Raw genomic sequence first — 21,138 nt, 5'->3', positions numbered from 1 at the left:
ATGCTAAAACTGAGAGGAATGTAGGAAACATGGCTAAGGATGAAGAAGAACTGAGCAAAAAATTGGTCTTTTGGGGCAAAAACAGTTGTTTTCATTCCTGCTGATCTAAGGCCATGTCTTTGGAATAGAGAGGCAAAACAGATTAAGATAGCATTTAAGAATGGGATTTGGAGATTAGACCAAGGGGTAAAATATAGGAATGTTAGGCTCTTAAATAAGGAATCAGCTAGCCAATCAGTAATTAATAAATGTTTAGTAAGTGTCTATTGTGGGCCAGGTACTGTGCAAGGCATTGAGGGTATACACACAAAAACAAAATAGTTCCTGCCATTGAGGAACCTACATGCTACTAAAGGAGTACGTCATCTTCACTGACATGTAAATACAGAATACAGAAAAAATAAATACTATTTTGGGATTTGGGCAAGGGTGCCAGGAACTGGGGAAATCAAATGAAGTTTGTTTTTTTCTTTCTTTTCTTCTTTTCTTTTCTTTTCTTTTCTTTTGTTTTCTCTTCTCTTCTCTTCTCTTCTCTTCTCTTCTCTTCTCTTCTCTTCTCTTCTCTTCTCTTCTCTTCTCTCCTCTCCTCTCCTCTCCTCTCCTCTCCTCTCCTCTCCTCTCCTCTCCTCTCCTCTTCTCTTCTCTTCTCGTCTCTTCTCTTCTCGTCTCTTGTTTTCTTTTGAATATTTTCTCCTAGTTACATATTTCATATTCTTTCCCTCTCCCCCAAGCCCCCCTAACCCCCTTAGCTGATGAACAATTCCACTGGGTTTTACATGTATCATTGATCCAAAAGAAGTTTGTTAAAGGAAATAGACCCAGGCCATGCCTTGAAGGGACCTAGGAATTCTTAGATTCAAGAGATGAGGAGATATAGGATAGGAGAGCCTGAGCAAAAGCCTGGTAGTGAGAGACAAAATGTTCTGTGAAAACTCATGGAATGTATGGGGAATGGCGATAGTCAATTGGACGAGTCTATAGATGGCATGAAGAGATAACATATTAAAATAACCTTGAAAGACAGGGTTGCAGCAAGACCATGAAGGATTTAAAATGCTAAATAAGAATTTGTACTTTAAAGGAAATAATAGGGTCTATTTAAGTTTCTCGAGCCAAAAGAGTGATATGGTCATGCCTGTACTTAAGGAATATCAATTTGGCAGTTTCGTAGAGGATGGGATGAAGAAGAGAAAGCCTTGAAATAAGGAGATCAACTAGGAAGCTCCTGGAGTTTTACAAATGAAAGATGATAAGGGCCTGAACCAGAGTGATTTGTAGTATGAGGGTAGATATAGGATATACCTAGCAAGTGCTCATAAAATATAAATTTGCCCAAAGTTCTGCAAATATAACACGGATTTTAAGATGAAAAACAGGGAAGGAGAAAAATGTCTACATAATCCTACCCAGCTAGGTACCAAAGGAATGCCCAATAAATCACAGAAGACAAAATCTAAAACAGGAGCCAGAAATAAGATGCTACTTGTACTGTGGCCAGAAGTAATATGTTACCCCTTTGAGTCCTCTATGTAATGGTCCATATGGTTACTATCATTGCCCCATGGGAATGGCCCAATAGAACATTGTCTCTCAATCTCCTTATCTCTCTCCCATTGGAACCTTGGACTCTACAGCTGGAACCATCTTGAGCTTTGGTAAGTCAACTTTTTCCTTATCTTGTCTGAAATTAGGGATTTTGTCTTTTCTCCAAAAGAATGTAAGTTCTTGAGGGCAGGGACTGAACTGCTTTCTTGTATTTGTATTCTCAGGGCAAAGTACAATGCCTGATATTTAGTAAGTTTTTAATAAATGCTCTATCATTCATTTATTCATCAATCCAACAAAATCCATGACCTTAAATGGCTATACACAAAGGCACAATGTGTGGATAACAATGAAAGTAAATTGGAGATCCTAAAGCAAGGAGGCAAATTTGACCTTATAGTTATCATCGAGACCTGGTAGCATTGCTGGGTTAGGATTCTAAAAGGGGATAACTTATTCAAATCAGTTATCAGTCAGTAAGTGCTTTTTAAGCCTTTATTCTGTACCAGGCACTGGGATATAAAGACAAAAATAAAACACTTCCTTTCCTCAATGAATTTACATTCTATCAGGCAGATAACATATACTTTAGTTAATTAATATTTATTGTCTCTACTATATACCTGGCTTTGTGCTTCATGCTAGCAATATAAAGAAAGGCAAAAGCCAGTCCCTGCCCTCGAGGTGCTTATATTTTATTTGTTTAATGATTATTTTGTCCTTCAAAAGATGGAGGAAATGGCAAGAGGAACCATGGTTCTCACCAACCAAGAAAAAAATAGTTGTTGAACTTCTTAGTTCTTTAATTTGCTCATTTGCTGTGGTCTCCTTGTTTACTCTGTCTTGGCTTTATATAGAGAAGGTCATATATTTTATTTTCTCTTCACCCACAAGTATTCCTTTTTCATGTTCATGAAATCCAAAATTCCTTTTTTTTGCATGATCTTTTGGTATCCACAACTCCCAGCACAACACACTTAACAAGTGCTTTGTTCATTCATTAATTGACTTTTAAAATTGGTGCTACATGCTGGTAGATCAATGCCATAAGTATATTTTTTCTATGTTTTATCTAAGCATTTGACAAAATGTCCCTCGCATCAGACTCTTTTAGGTAAGATGGAGAAATTTGGCACATCAACTGTTTAATTAACTAGGTTCAGAACTTGTTGAAGGGCTAGGTAAGAAAAAAAAATCATCCTCAGTGCTTTGTTCTTAACTTGGAACAAGATCTTTAGTAGAATGCACCAGGACTATGTCCTTGGCCAGTTGCTGTTTACATTTTCATCAATGACTTGGATAAGGCTTATCAAATTATTTGATGGTGTAGAGCTGAGAGGAAGATGTAGAGCTGGTAGAAGACAAGGGTTTGGATCTGAAAAGATTTTAATAGTCTACAACTAGGGTCTGGATCCAATAATATGGAATTGAATAGAAAATAATGTTAGATATTCTTGGCCTCCTGATATTAGTTTTACAAGGTGGAGGAAGCAGGATTTGCCTGAAAAAGAACTGGGGGTTTTTAGTGGACTGCAAGCTCAAAACGAATCAGCAGTTTGCTACGGTGGTCAAAGAAGCTAATAAATAAGCTTAGAGTACAGTAAGTGAGGCGTCATGTCAGTGAGGAGGGAGGGGATAGTGCCACTGTCAGAGCCCATCTGGAGTATTAGATTCAATTCTGGTTACTCTATTTTAAGAAGGACTTTGATGATAACATTTGTACAACCCAATGGAAATGCTCGTCGGCTCTGGGAGGGGGGAGGCAAGAAGGGAGGGAAACAAAATGAATCATGGAAACATGGACAAATATTTAAAAAATAAATACATGAAAATGTAAAAAAAAAGAAGGACTTTGATAATGTGGAGAGTCTCTAGAGAAGGGTTGACTAGGATGCTGAAGGACTGTTGGAGGAACCAGGAATGTTTAGGCTGGTAAAGAGGTGACTTAGAGGATACATGTTAGCTTTCTTAAAGTGTTTGCCAAGCACAGTGCTATGTGAAGACTTTTCTGGCCCCCTCAGCTGCTAGTGTGCCTTGACCTAAAACTGCCATGTATTCATTTTGCTTATTATCTGTGACTTGGCTAGGGTCACAAAGCTGGGAAGCAACTGAGATGGGATTCAAACCCTGGACTTTCTACACTCTAGGTTCAGTGCTTTACCTCCAAACTACTTCTTTAAAAAACAAACAAACAGAATCTTATCAGTGCTGTGTATTGGTTTCAAGGTAGAAGAGTGGTAAGGACTAGGTGATGGGGAGTAAGTGACTTGTCCAGGATCACTTAGTTAGGAAGTGTCTGAGGCCAGATTTAAACCCAGGACCTCTCATCTCCAGACCTGGCTCTCTATCTGCTGAACCACCTAGTTAACCCCCAGAATAAATCTTTTTCCCCCCCTTCAACCTATTTTTTAATGTCTCTTTCTTAATAGAAGATAAATTCCTTGAGAGCAAGGATTTTTCTATTTTTGTCTTTGAAATTCCCCTCACATTCCTCCTCACTTCCTTTTCCACCTAATCGAGGTGGCTGACACATAATAAATACTTCATAATTGCTTGTTGATTGGCTTTTTCTGCTTGGCCCCAGAGAGCAGATCTAGGAGCCACAGGCAAAAGATTGCAGGGAGGCTGATTTGGCTTGGTGTAAGATAAAAATCTTCCTAATGATAACAGCCTCATAAAAGCTAACAGATTTCTTGGGAGGTAAAGGATTGCTTTCACCAGAGGTCTATAAACAGAGGCTTGATCACCAGTTGTTGCAGAAGTTGTAGTGAGAATTCTTGGTCAGGAAGAAGTTAGATTAGATGGCTTTTGAGGTCTCTTCCAATGTAAAGATTTTTTTTTTCATTTTGAAAATCAACAAATAATATCAGTTAAATTAGTTACTTGATGTTATTGTGTTATAGACTTTCTGGATGTGGCCTTGGGTCATTTCATCCAACTATTAGGGCGAGGAAGGGCTCTTTAAAAAAAAATTAAATTTACCGAGTTATTTATTTATTTTTTACATTAAAGTATCCTGGTAATGCCGTTGTTACCTCACCTCCTCCCCATACTAGAGAAGGGATCATTTGACCAAAAGATAAATATCTCTATAAAATTATGTCTTGCTTATTTTTGTTTATCAGCTCTTTCTCTAGAGGCACACATACACAAGTCATTTTTCAAGCAATATATTTGTCGCTGTGTAGAATGTGCTCTTGGTTTGCTCATTTTATTCTTCATAATTTTGTATGGATCTTTCTGTGTTTAAAAAGAATTAAGCTGTTCATCATTGTATTCCATCGCACTCTCATGCCACAAATTGTTTAATCTTCTCCAATTGATAAGTGAGAGTTCTTAACCGGGGATCCCCCCACCGCCTTTCCTATAGGACTTGTAGATAGATTTTAGATCTGTGAATATGGATGAGAAAAATGACATCTTTATTTCATCATAATTGGTTTCCTTTGTAATATTATGTATTCTATTTTCTGCATCTAAAAGCATTGAGTTTATAGGTGTCACCAGGCAACTAAAAGGGTCCATGAATCAAAAAAACATGTTAAGATCCACTATCTTAGGGGGATACAGATATCTATCTGTAACTGTGACTTTATCCATATAGACAATTCCAAGATGAGGAAACTCCATCTACCCATTCACATTAAAGAATTGCTTAGAGTACTTAGATGTTAAGGGACTTATCCAGGGTCACACAGTCAGTATATGGGATGCATCTATCCCTTGTGAAGTATTATTATGTCCATTTTACAGATAGAATAATGGAAATGAATTTCATTGGCACTCTATTGAAAAAGCTTTGAATAACGAGGACCACCAATCTATTTCTCACCATGGTTTATGGTGCATTTTACAAGTCATCTTCTAAAAAGTATCTGTTACTCTGAGAACATTTATAGATTATAAAAAGATGCCCTTTCTTGCCTTTAGTTGAGAAACAAAGATTAACTCTCTCTGGGAAAATGGTTACATAGTTGTAGGATGACATCATTCTATATAATATTAGAGCTGGAAAGGACCTTATAAATCCTATATTCTATTCCATTCTCATAATACTAAGAAGAAAAGGGACCACCAAGGTCCTGCAATCAGTCACTGGAAAGTAGCTATGACGAGCACCCAGGTCTCACCTCTACTAGCTGAGTTCCTCTTTTTTTTTCTTTTTAACCCTGAGTGAGTCCCTATTTTGTATTTTTGTATTTGTATTTGTATATGCCAACCTGACACACCTGGATGCCTTTCATGTTGGTGATGAAGTCTTGATTTTTTTTTTGTACTAAATTTATGATTTTAAATAGGGAACTTGATAGTATGGAAATGCCTCCTATGGATACACATTGCCAAGTCATCTAGTCTTAGAGATTAGTCTGGGGCATTAAGAAGTAAATTGACTCATCTGCTGTCACACGGTTAGTATCTGTCCAAATCAGGACTTAAATTCAGATCTTCTTGATTTCAGAACCAGCTGTCCAGCCACTAAACAAAACTTCTCTTGTTATTAATGATATTTTTATTTTTGTTTTGAATATTTTCCCATAGTTACATGTTCTTTCCCTCTCCCTAAACCCCCCCTAACTCCCCTTAGCTGACACACAATTCCACTGGGTTTTACATGTATCATTGATTAAGACCTAATTGCATATTATTGATAGTTGGACTGGAGTTATCATTAATGTTATAATTTTTGACTTTCATTTGAAAGAATTTATTCCAATTCTGTTGAGACAAGTCTGCTGAGTTTACAGAAGTGAGCACATTTTTTGACTTAGAAAGAATCCTGCCTAAAGACTCACTTTGGAAATTCAGCTTCTTGTCTGAAAATAATGCCAAGATCCTGATCCAACTGCTGGCCTCTCTGCTGACTTAGTGTGGGCTGAACAGGGAGGAGGGAAGGGGAGGAAATAATTATTCATTACTACCCATCCTAATTAGTGTCCCAATGAATCATGCCTTCTTTGTATGAAAATGGCAGTAGTCGAAGGAATGCAGAATTTCATGTCAACTTCTTAATGACTTCCTATGTGACTTTGGGCGAATTGTTCAAACTTTCTTGATCCCATTTCTCTCATTTGCAAAATAAGAGTATTTTAGGTAGATGATCTCTTAAGTTCTTTCCAGTTCTAATTTACCATGCTCTGATTCCCATTTCAGGACAACGTACCATCAGAAGGTAAAAATCCATCAGGAAGGTGAGCTAAAAAGTGACTCTTTAGACTGCTTTATAGGAACACAAAATTTTCACTTGCCCTTCCCAAGATTTTTTTAGGGGCCTTATTATTGGTTTCAGTGTCTTGAAGGAAGGAAATTAGCTTTTGGAATGAAATGGAGGAAGGGAATGATGTCTGTTCTTGGCTCCTGTGAGATGGGATGGATTTTAGTTGTCAGCGAAGGAGAGAGAGAAGGAGACTGCAGAGAGCAGAGGTGCAAGTGAGTGTTGACAGTGACTCCTGCCCTGTAGGCGTGATGTCCTTGAGATGTTCCATCTGATGCCAGGGCTGGAGGAAATAGCTGAATCAAGTGGCAGCTGATGGCCCTGGCTCTGCCATGTATCTATTTAAGGAATCGAGATAATGGGAAAAGCTTCCTGCATGGTTAATGGATCAAATTCACCTATATCTGCTTGGTGAGAGAGAATGTTTGGTAAAAATCAGTGAGTGAATTGGTAAGAAATGGGGTTGTGGTGAGAGTGGATTGTGGGGGAATGGAAGGACCTGTTGAAGCTGGAAGGTGGGAAACAGATCCATTGCTGGTATGTTTGCTTGGTTTTGGGTCTCTTCCTAAGAAAGAGGATCCAGATGTCTTACCTGCTATCAGAGCAGAATTATCAAGTTTGAGGCCAATGAGCCAGTTCAGAGCAACCCGATTAAAATATATGGGACGTGTTTTTTTGGAGATTTTTAAAATTAAAAACAAACAAACAAATACACAAACAATTCAACCAAGTCATGTTTTTTGGAGATCTTTTTAAATTAAAAAATAAAAAACAAATAAACAATTCAACCAAGTCTGACAATATATGTAAAGTTCTAAATCCATGGTTCCCTACTCTTGTAAAGAAGAGAGGGAGGTACATTTTCTCATTTCTCCTTCAGACTCTAACTTGGTCATTATAATTATACAATATTCAGGCTTTTGGTTGTTCTTTCTATTTTCATGTTGGTCATCAAATATGTTATCTTTCTGTCTCTATTCATTTCACTTTGCATCATCAGTTCATATAAGTTTTCTTAGCTTTTCTAAAATTTTCACATTTATCATTTTTTTATAGTTCAGTGTCATGTTATTGGACAGTTAGGTGGCACAGAGGATAAAGCTCTGGGAATGAATTTAGAAAGACCTGAGTTCAAATCCATCTTCAGACACTGAAGTTGTGTGATCCTGGGCAAGTCACTTAACCCTGTTTGCCTCAGTTCCTCATCTTTAAAATGAACCGGAGTAGAAAATGACAAACCACTCCAGTGTCTTTGTTAAGAAAATCCCAAATGGGGTCGTGGAAAGTCAGACACAACTGGAGCAACTGAACAACAAAAATTTTGCATTACATTAATGAACCACCATTATTTAACCATTTCCCAAATCTATTGGCATCTATTTCACTTGCTAGAGACATTTCTGTAATCCAAGTGGCAGAAATCTATTTGGATGTTTGAGATGCTTTCAAATTACCTTGTGACCTAGTTGCTAATTTTATACCATTTCTTCTAATTTCTCTTGCTGTTTTTATTTATGCAGTCTAATTGTGCTAAGATGAGGATCCTGGCTAAAATTTCATTCCAGATGTTACACATGAATACACAAATTAAAATAGATTGATTTGCAACACAAATTGTAATATATATGATGACTGAGATTATCCTGTTTGAATAATACAACTGATAATTTTTTCTTTGATGTCTTCATTCAGACTGTTCTAAATGTTTTTTCCTTTTATTCCTGATTTTTAGAGCTGGACTATAATGAGTATTGAGAATACAAGCAGGTAAATGTATGTCTATAATTATTCTCATTTTGGAGATTGCTATCAATAAATAAGGGGAAATATTTTCTTTCATTTTTTGTCTGCAGGAAGAACGACACATGTGTCTTTGATAAATATTATCTGTTCTCTAAGGACACAATAGAGATTTTTATCAGATTCAAAGAATTCTAATTCTCTCATGTTTTATCTGTGTCTTTTTGTGCCTATTTCCCATTGGCATCTTTTAATATTCAATGCTACCCTACTCCATGACATAGTCTTTGCAACATGAATGGATTAAATGAGTTTTCTTGTAAATGGAGAAGACTGACCTGTTGATGTAACTGCTCGATTAGGTCATGCCCTTCTTCTATTTAGCTTTTTGATTGTGTAGGCAGGTCCCTTTGGCCGCCTGTCCTTGATGAAGATAATTGTTAATTCACCAAAAAAAGGTAATCAGTGTGACCTCTTTGACACTGATAGAGAAAAATAACTGAAGAAGACAGGAGTGGAAAGAGGGCTGGAGTGAAAGGATCTGGTTTCAAATCCTATCTCTGCCATTTACTACCCGTGTGAAAATGGGCAAGTCACCAAATCTTATTGTGCCTCAATTTTCTCATTTGTAAAATAAGGCATTTTCACTAGATGACCTCTGAGGTACCTTCCAACTCAAGATCTAGGAACCTGTGATCAAAAAGTATTCTACAATACCTCTTATTGAATAGACATTTAGGAAATGAGAAGTAATATGACACAGTGGAGAGTGGACTTGGTTTAGAATCAAGAAGATCTTAGTTCAAATCCTGACCCTGACATACATTCATTGTTTGAAAATGGGTAAGCCATTTAACTTCTGAGCATCCACAGGCAAGTCTCTCGGACTGGAAGTCTTAGACTCACAGGGTTTCTAATTTGCAATGGTGGCAAGATTTTTCATAATAGGGTAGGGAGATTCCACCATGATGAAATCATCAAAAACTACATACAAAATATATATATATATATATAAAACCCAAAAGAATGATTGATTTGTATTGTTCACTTTCCAACTTTTTTTCCTGATGTCACAGAAGATGATTACAAGGTGATATATACCAGATTGGTCCTTTCTGGGCCTCACTTAGTGTTTGAAAAATTAGAGAATTACTACATTTCTTTTTTCTGAATCATAAAGATCATATGAAAATCAATAACTAATTCATGTCCCTTTGAAGACATATCTACTGTAAGTTTACTTTTTCATTATCACATTTTACAGAGAATTATAAAATATACAGATATGCACGTTATATTTTGAATGAGCAAGCATTCTCTTTTTTGTCCCCCTCTCCTTTCCTTTTGTCTCCTCACCAAAACTCTTGGTGAGCTTTTATGTATGAACACCAATGAACCCATGGTGTATTTTCACAGAAATTCCAGAAGAATTTTTGGAAATAAATTAGAACATTAGTCCAGAGAGAGAATTTGAGAATTGATGCAGGATGGGGAAACTATTTATAAAGAACATAAAGTCATGGAAAATCTTCGTGTGGAATGGCATTATTGCTAGTAGATATTAAATTGCCATCGACCTTATTGTCTTTGAGTGGAGTGATGAATCAGGTAATCATTCTGTATGCTTTAAATGACACAGCTATAGCTCTGAGGGTAGCCAGAAGTCTTTCCCACTGAATGTGTCCTTTGGCTTTTTAGGAAGATGGCTCAGATTTAAAGGAGGAGGAGGAGAATTGCAATTATGATATGTCCAGTCCAAAGATCCTCTGTACAGTGACTATATTTGGAAGCTGCCTTGGGGGAACAGGTCAGTACAACTCAATAGAAGAGTCTACGATGACTTGGGAATTCAAATTGATCTTTGTCTGGGAAAGTTAAGGGTTTTATTTAAGGGGGGCAGGCATCATGCCAGGTATTAGGTTTATGGGTCTATAGTATTGATCTCTGACCACAGTACAAATTCTAATTATATGGCTAGTGTGATTTCTAGTAAAAAAAATTCAAAGGACCTGATATAACTTTTATGCCTCCAGCAAATGGATGATAATGCAAAAGAATTGTATGTAGATGGAAGGACATGACAAAATTTGCAATTGATATAAACACGGCATACTTCCTGGAAAGGGAGTTGTTATTGCTATCACCATTTAGAAAATGTTGAAATCCTCCAAGTAGTAAGGAGGGGAGCTTTCGCTATTTTAATGTCTTAGACTAGAGGATTGATAAACTGGATTTAGATGGCTCATTTTCTTGATATAACCAGAATCACACGAAAAAATTTAAACATCTCTGGTATTACATAGTACAGAGTGTTTTATTAGCTGCAGGGGTCCCCTTAGCGCCACTAGGAAACCCATACGAAGATGGAAGTCAGAAGACTAAAATAACAATAATAATTCTTTGCAGTGACATGGCATCTTTCATCTGAAGAACTCAAAGCACTTAGCAGATGTTATACCCATTAAAACGATGTGGCAAGCATTATTCTCCCCAGAATACAGATGGAGAGAGGGGGGACCATACCACTGTCATTCAGACTAAAACTGGAATAAACATTTAATTATCTTTGAGAGGAAATCTTTCTAGCGTAACCCTTTCCTTCTGCAGTTTCTTATTCTCACTGAGTGAATGGGACAGGTCACATCCTTCAGGCTGGTATGTCTACTGCAGGTATCCAAACATTGTAATGAAATCACCTCCCTTTCTTTATTTCCAGACGAAACATATTTAACTTTGAAGTCCCTTCTTCAGAAGGTAGAGCTTCTCTTCCTTTGCTTATGCCCTGTTATTTCCCTAAAACCTGGATGGGGTTTTCAAGGTGGGTAACTAAAAACAGTGCACATTAAGAAAGATTTAATACAAGTTTACCCAGAACCTTCCTTGAGTCCTTTCTTAGGTCTTTAAAAGCAAAATATGCAAATGTAGTTAGGTGTTCATTGGTGTTAACTTTTGGTTTTTGTTACTGGTGAAACTATGATCTCATTCTACTTTCTGTCTTTCAGTTTCAGAGTCTTTAGTTTTCTTTTCCTCCCCCATTTTGTATTTCATAGGATCACAGATTTTTAAGCTAGAAGGGATCCTAGAATGCCACCTCACTCACTTTATAGATGAAGAAATCAAGGCTTCGAAGAGTTAATTGCCCAAGGTTATATATTTAATAAAGCAGGATAGGAACTCAAGTTTTTCTGACTCTAAAGACTAGTAGTTTATCTACAGTCTCCTTTAGCAGTCTTAGATCAGGGTTACAGTTTTATTCTTTAAAATGTTATTTTTATTTATACTTTTAAAAATAGCATTCTCATTATCCAACCCTTTCTATACTACAAAACCTATACTATTGACCTGGGACCCTGGATTCTGACAGGTGAGCTTTTATTGAAGCTCGCATAGAACTGGGGCACTATGGCAATGTCTGTCTCCAGTCCATGTTGCCATGAGCATTCCTTTCTTCCTCCTACTTCCCCCTTTCCTGATCTTCTGATTCAATTCCACCTTTTCTGTTAGGATTATCATTACCTATTAAAATGTAAGCTTCTTGAATGGTGGGACTTATCTTCCTTGCTTATATTTGTGTCCTTTGCATATAGCAAAATATGTAATACATAGTGGGGCAACTAGTTGGTGCCATGGATAGAATGCCAGATCTGGAGTCAGAAAGACTTATTTTCCTGAGTTTAAATTTGACCACAGATACTTACTAGCTGTGTGATTCTGGGCAAGCCACTTAACCCTGTTTGCCTCAGTTTTCTCATCTGTAAAATGAGCTGGAGAAGGAAATGCCAAACTCCCACTCTAGTATCTTTGCCAAATAGAGTCACAAAGAATCAGAAATAAATGAAAAATGCCTGAACTGATATATAGTAATGGTTTTCATTAGTTAATTAATTACATGTAATTAATTTGTATTATATAAATTATATAAAATGTATTGTATAAATTATATAAAATGTAATTACATGTAATGTAATTAATACATTCTTCCTCTCCTCTTCTATCCAATAAACTAGCCCTTGTTAATAAAGACCAAAAAAAGGGGGAGCAGAAGAGGAAGTCATTCAATGAAACTAGCCAATGTACCAACCATGTCTTATACTATGTAATTGTTGCTCTATGCCCAGTTTCCTTTCTTTGTGGAGAAAGCAGAGAGGTTCATCTTTTCATCTCTTCTCAACAAATCTTAGTCACATTTAATTTCTTTTTATTGTTCTTCCTGTTTACATTATTGTGGTCATCGTGTTCATTGGTTTCCTAGGTCTGATTACTTCACTCTACATCAGTTCATATAAATCTTCCATTGCAGTAATATTTATTGTACTACAACTTGTTTAGCTGTAAAAAATAAAAGTAATATATAAGGATAACTTCAAAAATATTATGGTTTTATAAGATTTATTAGTAGCCACTAGAAAGTAAAGTCATGTGCCATGCTAGCTTATTCAGTTTAAAAAGCCCTGCTATTCCCAGCTCTCACCATGGTGGATAGGAAGCAAAGAGGAACTGAAAATGTCAGCCCCTCAGTTTTATCTCCCTGTCTATGTCATTGCATAATGACAGGAAGCCAGTGGGCTCATGGGAAATATAGTTCATGGACCCCAAAATTTCCAATAACACATTCCCCCCTGAGAGTCAAGGGAGACTGGTCTCCCTGAAGGCTCCAACTGTAAAAATTACAGTAATTTGGGGATAAAACAAACAAAAAAAAGGACAAAACCAATGATTGCTAGGCACATTGACAAAAAAGCCAATTAGGGGGCAGTCCCCTTCAGCATAAGAGTATACATTCAAAATAAATGCATTCAACCCCCCACAGTTCAATCAATTGCACCCCAAAGTTCATTGTGGATCTTCTTGATGCAATATAGATTTCTGCAGGCATCTTCATGGTGCCTTCTCCAAACAGGTCATTGTCTGGATTCTGGGAGGTAGCACATTTCTTATCCTGAAATTACTCTCAAAAGAATTTAAACTTTACATTATAGATTATAATATATATTCACCCTGAGGAGAATAATAACATTCCCCCCTGAATAGAGTGTTGACCAACACCCAGATCAGCTAAGGATACATGGCTGAGTTATATATATGAAAACCTATCATCCATTCAGAAGGTACTAGGTATGTAAAACCATTTCTAAAGACCCCATATAAAATTTAAATTCTTAATTCATCATATTCTTCAAGGTTGTATGCAATTGTCACAATGAAATAAAAAGCAACATGTGATCTTGTGAATGGGTTTGTGTAAGTTGAATAAACTTTAACAATGATATTTGCTTTAGTATAGTCATGGGGGAGCAGTACAGATAAAGATTCATATAACAGAATAAATATTAATTAGCTTAATACAGAGAAACAAAAAAAAGAAATTTAAACCTTAAAGAAATTAGCAAATACAATAATATAAGCAAATGACAAGTTACAAGCAGTGTAGTCAAAACCTTTCTACCAATCCTAATAGACTTGTTTTCTATTAGTGAGGTCCAATAAAATCATGTAACAGAATTTATCTTGTAGCCAAAAACACAGTAGCTTAAAATGATTCAGTGCAACATAAAGATATTGATCAGATTAACATATGAACTTAAAAACAACAAAATTAAATTGTAAAGCAAACAATTAGCAAAGTACAATAAATACAGAGACTTTCAAAAACAGTGGAGTCTGAGAAGGCTTAAAATTCTATCTCCAGACTCTTTTAAAATTTCTTCTCTATCCATTCAAGTTCCTTTTATCTGAGCTTTGGGATCTCCCATAGCAAGGGAGAATTCTGCACCAATCATAGTGTGGATGACCCCCAAATGGAATGAGGTACAGAATCTGGACAGGCCCAAATGACTAGGGTGCATAGGGGGATGAATCTCTCCCCTGAATCTCAAACAGGATAATTGTAAAGAATCATAGGAAGAAAAAAACATCCCACAATTGGGATCTGTTTGAAATAGGCAATGCAGGCCATGCTTGCCATTCTATTTCCTGTTTGGAAGAGTAACCTTTTTTCCCCTTTCCCCTTTGGGGTAAAATGCTAAGGCCCACATGCTATCTCGGTCCCCTACCCCATAGGCAGAGCACGGAAGCCTAACTGGGGTAGGGACAGGAAAAGCCACAGTTTAGAAAACCCAAGTGGAGGGGGGGAGTGAAGGGATTTATGCTTCATCTGGTTTGTAAAACCTCTTAGATTTTGTTCTAAAGAGGCAGGGGCAGCTCCAGGACCTGAAACAGCAACAATAGCAGCTCTAGGGAATAGCCAGGATATGAAACAGCAGCAAAGGAGCTCTGGTTCCAGGGAGGGGTCAGGCAGGCAGCCAGCGGGTGAAGGATCGGGAAGATCAGGAATAGAAGCAGCAGAAATAGGCAGCTGGAGCTATTAGCAGCTGCATGGCTTTTACTAAATTTATTTAGGCTATCTTAAAAAATTGAGAGTTTTTTTCCAAACTTCTGGTTGCCATCAATGTAAAAAATAAAAAGAATCTATAATAATAACTTAAAAAATATTATGGTTTTAAAAGATTTATTAGTAGCCACTAGAAAATAAAGCCACGTGCCATGCTAGCTTGTTCAGTTTAAAAAGCCCCGCTGTTCCCAGCTCTCCCATGGTGGATAGGAAGCAAAGAGGAAGCCAGCCCCTCAGTTTTATCTCCCTGTCTACATCATTGCGTAATGACAGGAAGCCAGTGGGTTCATGGGAAATGTAGTTCCAGAACCCTAAAATTTCCAATAACACATTGCCATTCCTCAGTTATTTGTTTCTAGGGCTTTGCCACCCTCAAAAGTTCTTCTATGAATGTTTTAGTGTCTAAGGGAATTTTTTTTTCTATCTTTGACTTTTTTTGGGCATGTGCTTAGCAGTTAGATATCTAGGACAGAGGTAGTGAACATTTCAGTCACTTTTTAAAAGCATAAATCCATATTGCTTTCCAGAAAGATTAGATTAATTTACTATATTCCAACAGTGTGTTTGGTAGGCCAGTTGTCCTTAAGCCTCTCTAACATTTCATTTTATGTTTTCTTTGATAATTTGCTGGTGAGGAGGCAAAATCTTAAATTGCTTTGATTTGTATTTATTTTATTAATGTTTTGATATACTCTTCCATAACATTAACAGTTTGCAATTCTTATTTTGAGAACTGTTTATTCATATACTTTGACCATGTAGCTATTGAGGAAATACTTTTGGCTTTACAGATTTGAGTTATTTCCCTTTATCTCTTGGATAGTAGACCTTCTCAAAGAGATTAGTTGCAAAGATTCCTCACCTTTTCAGTTCAAGTACCTACAATGAAATTATTTGATTTTTTGGTAATCGCTTCTATACCTTGTTTGATTAAGAATTCTTTTGAGGTTAAAAGTTAAAGGAAAGACACTATGTAAATCTAACCTAAAATGGAAATAGTGATATGAATTTAATAATCCAAATAATAACAAACACCAGGGTTTTAAAAAGACCCTTTTTATTCTTAGCCCTCTGTGAAGTATGGAAAGATTAAACCACAAGAAGTCAAAGGTCACCTTGTAATGGTATCCTTTTTTGTGGTATCAAACACTTGGCTTTTTAAAAATAATCCAAGAAAGGGATGGAATTCTTCAGTTTTTCTCTTCAGTCTTGGTATCATGTAGCTAGAGCTAGTGAGTTATTAGAGAGCTTGGGAATAAAAAGAAAATCGCACGCCTTCTAGCTCAGTGCCATATCTTTTCAAATCTGATGCCAAAATTAAGAAAAAATTAATTGCTTTAAGAACTATCTTAGTGTTCCCTGGCATTATTTACTATCTTCCCAAGTCATATTTCATATGACATTTTTATCATCAGAAAACAAGACAAGGAAGGAGCAAGGCATAGTGCAGTGATTATTACCTGCGCTACAGAGAATTTTTGCCAGTTCACAAATATTTTTGCTGATAGTTCCTACTTCCAAAAACTTAAAAATAAACCTGATTTTCTATGCTTTGGCTTCCCAGGTTTCGAATCTTGTACCTTGGACCTCACTTTGCTATATCATATGTCTCTTTTTCCTTAGTGTCCAGACTCTCTCTCGTAGTTAAAAGCCTTAAAACTAAGGCTATTAAGGGGTGAAAGAGGTGGTGGCAATAGTCTTTGAGAAAGGAGACATATTTACACTGGTCTATAGCATTTCGAATGGGAAAAACTGTCTTAATGGGAGAAACCCTGACCTAGAAATGATGAGATTTGACTTCCAGTTTCAGGGACTAGATTTCCATTTGAAATGAAATACAAACTTTTCAACTTGGCCTTTAAAACCATATAGATAACCCATCACTATTTGGCTTCAGCCTACCTTTCCAGAATCATTTCACTTTATTCCTCTTCATACACTCTACATTCCAGTGAAACTGGCTTGTTTTCTTTTCCCTGAACTTGGCGTTTGACTCTCTACCTCCAGACTTTAGCAAAAGTGTTCTTCTCATCTGGCATGCACTCCCTCTTCACCCTTGCCTTTTTGAATCCAGTCAGTTCAACAGTCATTGAGTAAGTACCTCCTTCCCTGTACCAATCACTTCCTCCCGATTCCTCTAGTTGGCAATATTCTCTCTGTCTTCCTCAGGTGAACAGCTACATAGATATTTATTTATGTGATGTATTTCCTTCATAAAATGAGAATTCCCTGAAGTCAGGGACTGCTTTGCATTTTGGCTTTGTATTCCCAATACCTAGCATAGTGATTTGCTAATAGATCCTTTAAAAAAAAATCCTTACTTCTATCATAGAATCAATACTTTATATTGGTTCCAAGGCAAAAGTGTGGTATAGGCTTGCATTTGGGAGGTTGGAACAAATATGACTTTCCAGCACTCTTCTTTGATTGATTGGATTTTGATTGATGAGGGTCTGGTGCATGTCCAAGTGATCTATGTAGCATCTTTTTAGATGACATTAGAAATATGTTTTTAGAAAAACTTTGATCACATGTAAGCAATTGGGGGTCAAGTGACTGGCCCAGGATCTCCTCACAGCTCTATCTGTGATTTAACCCAGATTTAAACCCAGTATCTTTTGTCTTTAGACCTGGTTCTCAATCCACTGAGCCACCTAGGAGTCCCCCTTGCTAATAGATTCTTAAATTCTTGTTGGTTTGATTTTTAAAATAAAATATAAAATAAAATAAAATAAAATAAGAAACTTAAACCAGATGATGCCTAAGATTCCTTTCAAGCTACGAAATTTTTTTTTCTAAAGTCAGTTGGTTCAGTATGTCAGAGGACAGTTTAATGGTACACATGTATTTAGTGGAACTGACTTTGTAGCTGAGCCATGAAAAAAAATTGAAGAAGAGAAGGGAATATGAATTTATATAGAAAGCCTATTTACAAACATTATCTCATTTGAGCCTCACAACAACCCTGGGAGGCAAGTGCTAGTATTATCCCCATTTTGCAGTTTAGGACACTGAAGCAGATCGTAGTTAAGGGCTATGCCAGAGCTAGTCACACTGCCTGAATTTTCAGTGTAGTTGAACTGTACTCATATAGACATGCTCTTTATCAGTCTTTAGCACTACCTCCAACCTGTTCAAATTCTTGAGCAAAAAAAGATTGGAAAATTCATTGTTAGAGCTAGGCAGGAAGACATGCTAATTTGCTCTTGGTGGAGCTGTGAATTGTTGCCACCATTCAGAAAACGATTTAGGATGATTCAAGAACAGTTAATAAAGTGTTCATACCCTTTGGCCCAGAGATGCCAGTGGGAGGATCATGATGATGGTAATATCCTAATTGCACTCTCTTCTAAACACCCCCTTTCTTACATCCCATGCAAGTTAGGCTAATTTCTGCTTAAAGGCATTGAGACTCTACCTTGAGATTTAATTGGCTGGAGGAACTAAGACTTGGCACGTGGATGTAGCTTCTGGTTTCTTGGGTAGAAAATGGCCAAGAGAGTGGTCTAGAGAGGGACTAGAGTTCCTCCTTCTGAACTGTGACCAGAGACCAGCAGCATGAACCATGCTGAGCAGCTGTGCTCTGAATATCCTCTCTTTGCTACAACTAAAATTCCTTTTGTTAACTGTTAGATGGATTAAGAATGTCCCATTTTGTTCCATTTCCAGACCTTAACTACTCAGGGGACCAATCTGAGATAGGACTAACCAAAACCCAAGCAAAAAAGGCGAATATATAGAGAAAAATACGTCCATTTGTATACCAGCCTTGTTTTTTATAATACAAGATGGAAACAGAATAATTGGGGGAATGGTGGGATGAAGTATGTCACATAAATTTAATGGAATATCCCTGTGCCCTAAGGAACGATGAATACGAAAGATTCAGGCAAAGATAGGAAAGCTTTTATGAAGTGATTATGGATGAAGATGGTGGAACCAAGAAAGCCATATACGCAAACAAACCAAGTCAACATGGATAGACCAACCAAATATTAGTCAAATGCAATAGGGAAGTGTATGACCCTTCTGACAGAGTTAGTGAAAACATTTCTTCCCCTTCTCCTCTAGTAATAATTGATATACTATTTTGAGGGAATGTACTTTGGGCATTTAGGAAGAAATGTGTTTTTTGTTTTCAAAACAAAATATATCAATACATTTTTAAAAAATTCCCTGGCAAGTGATCCTCTTGTCTTGGTATCATTGGCAAAAATGGCATAAAAATTCCCACCCTTACCACTCTTCCACCTAGGAGCCAATACACAGAAGTTAAGGGTTTAAAAAAATGGTATAAAAATGGCAGAAGATTGGGGAAGCCTTCATGGACTGAAGGGGTTGAGGGAGGAAAGTGTTTAAATTTAATCTTTTCTTAATAATGAATTGACTCACATTCAAGTCTAATGGCCAAACAAGTTTGTGTGTGTTGATGCAACCTCAGAGTGTGTGTCACTAATGATATATTAAAGAAGATTGGACTTCTCCCTGATCCCTGTAAAACTGAATTTATTATTCAGCTCCATGAGGATTCTTGGCCCCAAACTAGAAATATAACTTTTTCCTGCTGTCTAAATTTAAATTCTCTCACAGTCTAAGATTGTGTTTACTGAGAGCCCATGTTCCCTTCTCACTCTGAGATTCATGATTTTGTGATTCTGCTAATGTGTCTTCTCACCCTTTCAGTATGAATCTCTTTTTTTGCTTCTGTGCTAATAAGGTTTATTCATCCATTTATTCATTCAGCTAACATTTACCAAGTTCCTATTGGGTGCAGAATATTTTTCTTGGTGATTGGAAGATAGAATGGAGAAATTTAGCCCTTACCCTTTTGGAGGCTACAGCTTGGTTACAGCCTGGTAGGGAGATAAGATTCAGACATAGATACACTTAATACACAATAGAGAAAGGAATTAAACAGGTGATTTTATTGGTATAGGAAACTCTCAGATGGGGAAAACTTTCTCTAACAAGGCAAGTCAAAATGTTCTTTACAGGGCAAACTTAGAGAGTTGCAGAGAGTCCTGAGAAGTTTTCTGCCTCTGGATATACACACATTAGAGATAGAATTCAAACTCTGGTCTTTCCATCTCAGAGACCACAATCTAACCACTCTGCTACACTGTCTTTTATATACATCATTTTTGTTGTTCAGTCATTTTAATAACGTCCAATTCTTTGTGAACCCGTTTGGGATTTTTTTTTTGCCAAAAATGCTGGATTGGTGGACCATTTCCTTTTCTACTTCATTTTACAGATGAAGAAACTGAGGCAAAGGGAGCTAAGTGACTTGCCCAGAGTCATAAAGATAGTAAGTGACTGAGGCCAGATTAGAATTTATGATGAGTCTTTCTGATTGCTGATCTAGTGTTCTATCTTCTGCACCACCAAGCTGCCTTTATATATAACATACTCAATGTTCTGGCTATCACATACAATCCAAACATATTCCCAAAGAAATGGATGCTATTGCCTCTGGGATAAAACAGAAAGTTCTCAACCTTGCATATAAAGCTTTCTGTAGTCTGGCTTCAGTCTCCTTTTTCAGTCTTATCAGTCTTAGATCACTCCTCTTCATAATCTGTACTTTTGCTCTGATTGGAAATACTAGCTGTTTCCCACATTTAACACTCCATGAGCCATCTCTACACAATTATAAGCAGATACCTGTACCTGAATGAATAGAATACTGGGACTGGAGTCAGGAAGACCCAAGTTCAAATATATCCTCAGACACACACTAGCTACATGACCCCAGGCAAGCCACTTCATTATTATCTGCTTCATTTTCTACAACCGTAAAATGGGTATAATAATAGAACTTAGCTTATAGTGTTGTTGTGAGGATCAAATGAGGTAATATTTGTAAAACACTTAGTGTAGACAGTTCATCCTTTTCAGAGGACCAAAGATATTGTGGGGTGATATCTTGACTTGTGGGTGAATTGGATTTAAATGAACCAGAATTGCACAAAGTTACCAGCCTTACTCTCTCTTCTAGAGCCACTGAAGTCTGGTGGTAAGACAAAATTCTAGATGACTGGCACATAGTAGACACTATAGAAATGCGTATTCCTTTCCCTTGTTCAATTCCTTCTTTCATGACTTAGCTCCAGGCTTTGTGTTCTTGAAGCTTCCCTTGAAGTCTACTGTGATTAATGTTCTCATCTTCCTCAAAGTGCCTTGCATTTTTATCTATCTATCTATCTATCTATCTATCTATCTATCTATCTATCTATCTATCTATCTATCT

The sequence above is a fragment of the Gracilinanus agilis genome, chromosome 3, assembly GCF_016433145.1.
Source record: "Gracilinanus agilis isolate LMUSP501 chromosome 3, AgileGrace, whole genome shotgun sequence".
NCBI classification, from domain to species: Eukaryota; Metazoa; Chordata; class Mammalia; order Didelphimorphia; family Didelphidae; genus Gracilinanus; species Gracilinanus agilis.
The sequence above is the reverse complement of the archived record's forward strand: the minus strand, read 5'-3'. Positions refer to the sequence as shown.